Source organism: Mirounga leonina, unplaced genomic scaffold (assembly GCF_011800145.1).
Source record: "Mirounga leonina isolate KUSES-001 unplaced genomic scaffold, KU_Mleo_1.0 Mir_53, whole genome shotgun sequence".
Taxonomy (NCBI): domain Eukaryota; kingdom Metazoa; phylum Chordata; class Mammalia; order Carnivora; family Phocidae; genus Mirounga; species Mirounga leonina.
Genome location: NW_023270807.1, coordinates 103,829,757 through 103,833,321, shown reverse-complemented (window position 1 = coordinate 103,833,321; position 3,565 = coordinate 103,829,757).

The window sequence follows — 3,565 nt, the reverse complement described above, 5'->3', positions numbered from 1 at the left end:
TTTTTTCTTTTGAGATTTTACACATTTTTTTTATTATGTTAATCACCATACATTACACCATTAGTTTTTGATGTAGTGTTTCATGATTCATTGTTTGTGTATAACACCCAGTGCTCCATGCAGAATGTGCCCTCTTTAATACCCATCACCAGGCTAACCCATCCCCCCACCCCCCTCCCCTCTAGAACCCTCAGTTTGTTTCTCAGAGTCCATAGTCTCTCATGGTTCATCTCCCCCTCCGATTTCCCCCCCTTCATTTTTCCCTTCCTACTATCTTCTTTTTTTTTTTCTTTAACATATAATGTTATTTGTTTCAGAGGTACAGGTCTGTGATTCAACAGTCTTTTTTTTTTTTTTTTAAAGGTTTTTAAAATTTATTTGACAGAGAGAAAGACAGCCAGAGAGGGAACACAAGCAGGGGGAGTGGGAGAGGGAGAAGCAGGCTTCCCGCGGAGCGGGGAGCCTGATGCGGGGCTCGATCCCAGAACCCTGGGATCATGACCTGAGCCGAAGGCAGACGCTTAATGACTGAGCCACCCAGGCACCCCGTGTGATTCAACATTCTTACACAATTCACAGTGTTCACCATAGCACATACCCTCCCCAATGTCTATCAGCCACCCCATCCCTCCCACCCCTCACCACTCCAGCAACCCTCAGTTTCCTGAGATTAAGAATTCCTCATATCAGTGAGATCATATGATACATGTCTTTCTCTGATTGACTTATTTCGCTCAGCATAATACCCTCCAGTTCCATCCACGTCGTTGCAAATGGCAAGAGTTCATTTCTTTTGATGGCTGCATAATATTCCATTGTATATATATATATACCAGCTCTTCTTTATCCATTCATCTGTCAATGGACATCTTGGCTCTTTCCATAGTTTGGCTATTGTGGACATTGCTCTATAAACATTGGGTGCACATACCCCTTCGGATCACTACATTTGTATCTTTGGGGTAAATACCCAGTAGTGCAATTGCTGGATCATAGGGTAGCTCTATTTTCAACTTTTTGAGGAACCTCCATACTGTTTTCCAGAGTGGCTGCACCAGCTTGCATTCCCACCAACAGTGTAGGAGGGTTCCCCTTTCTCCGCATCCTCGCCAACATCTGTCATTTCCTGACTTGTTAATTTTAGCCATTCTGACTGGTGTGACGTGGTATCTCATTGAGGTTTTGATTTGGATTTCCCTAATGCTGAGCAATGTTGAGCACTTTTTCATGTGTCTGTTGGCCATTTGGATGTCTTCTTTGGAAAAATGTCTGTTCATGTCTTCTGCCCATTTCTTGATTGGATTATTTGTTCTCTGGGGGAGAGTTTCTGCCCTTTTCTCATCTACCTCTGCTTGGTGACTATCTGCTTGATGAGATTAGTAGAGGGCGCTGAGCACTCAGTGGCTTCATTCCCTATCTTTCTTAGAACAGTGGATCCTGAAGCTATAGGCCTTTATCTCTTGTCAACTGGAGTACTTCTTGAAGAGGGTGCTGTCTCTGCAGTGAGTTGGGCTTTTGTTTTTTTGTCCCCCCCCCCTTTTTTTTAAATTAACATATAATGTATTATTTGTTTCAGGGGTACAGGTCTGTGATTCATCAGTCTTACACAATTCACAGCACTCCCCAATGTCCATCACCCAGCCACTCCATCCTTCCTACTCCCCTCCACTCCAGCAACCCTCAGTGTGTTTCCTGAGATTAAGAGTCTCTTATGGTTTGTCTCCCTCTCTGGTTTCATCTTGTTTCATTTTTCCCTCCCTTCCCCTATGATCCTCTGTCTTGTCTCTCAAATTCCTCATATCAATGAGATCATATGATAATTGTCTTTCTCTGATTGACTTATTTCGCTTAGCATAATACCCTCTAGTTTTATCCATGTCATTGCAAATGGCAAGATTTCATTTTTTTTTGATGGCTGCATGATATTCCATTGTATATATAGCACATCTTCTTTATCCATTCATCTCTTGGGGGACATCTAGGCTCTTTCCATAGTTTGGCTATTGTGGACATTGCTGCTATAAAATTGGGGTGCAGGTACCCCTTCAGATCACTACATTTGTATCTTTGGGGTAAATACCCAGTAGTGCAATTGCTGGATCATAGGGTAGCTCTATTTTCAACTTTTTGAGGAACCTCCATACTGTTTTCCAGAGTGGCTGTACCAGCTTGCATTCCCACCAACAGTGTAGGAGGGTTCCCCTTTCTCCGCATCCTCGCCAACATGTGTTGTTTCCTTGTTAATTAACTTGTTAAATTTAGCCATTCTGACTGGTATGAGGTGGTATCTCATTGAGGTTTTGATTTGGATTTCCCTGATACTGAGCAATGTTGAACACTTTTTCATGTGTCCATTGGCCATTTGGATGTCTTCTTTGCAGAAATGTCTGTTCATGTCTTCTGCCCATTTCTTGACTGGATTATTTGTACTCTGGGTGTTGTTGAGTTTGATAAGTTCTTTATAGATTTTGGATACTAGCCCTTTATCTGATATGTCATTTGCAAATATCTTCTCCCATTCTGTCGGCTGTCTTTTGGTTTTATTGACTGTTTCCTTTGTTGTGCAAAAGTTTTTGGCCCTGTAAGCTGAACTCATGGTCATAGGTAATATAAGGTTGATTGTACCTACAGGTCTAAGAGACCTTCTTCAATATGCCTTTATCAGTAATCAGTCTTTTAGTTTGATTTCTTTTCTGTGTCTCTTTTTTTTAAGATTTTTATTTGAGAGAGAGAGAGCACGAGCAGAGGAAGCGGCAGAGGCAGAGGGAGAAGCAAACTCCCCGCTGAGCAAGGACCCCCCATGTGGTCCTTGATCTCAGGACCCTGGGATCATGACCTGAGCCGAAGGCAGGCACTCAACCTATTGAGCCACTCAGGCGCCGCTCTGTGTCTCTTTCTTGATTGGGTTCATTTCACTTTGATTTCAGTTGGCCACATGCCTTAAGCCTGTTCCGGCTGCTGTAATAAAATACCATAGACTGGGTGACTTATAAACAACAAAAATTTATTTCTCACAGTTCTGGAGGCTGGGAAATCTGAGGTCAAGTTTTGGGCAGATTCATTGGTAAGGACTGTCTTTTCACATTGGAGAAAGGGCAAGGTAACTTTCTGGGGTCTCTGTTATGAGGGCACTAATTTCATTCATGAAGGTTCTGCCCTCATGACCTCATTACCCCCCAAAGTCTCCCACCTCCAAATGCTGTTATATTGGGCATTAGAATTTAACAGATGAATTTTGGAGGACGCAGTCTGTACTACCACACAATGCCCAGGAGTATGCCATTCTTCCCATGAGGCTCAGAAAACATGGACATACTGTCTTGCACAGTTGAGCAGATTAAACTGTTAGAAAGAAAGCTTTGTTAAGTTTTAAGGAGAAAAAAAAAAGGAAAGCAAGAAATATACAAAGAAAAACAAGAACAGTAAGAGAATTAAACATTGAAAGCTACATAAATGCTGAAATCAGGAGTTTGGGTACCTCAAGTTTCATTCCTTGAGATTTTCTCAGTACCTCTGCTGCTCAATAGGTCAGCAAGGAAAATGACGTTCTTATTTTTCTGACTAT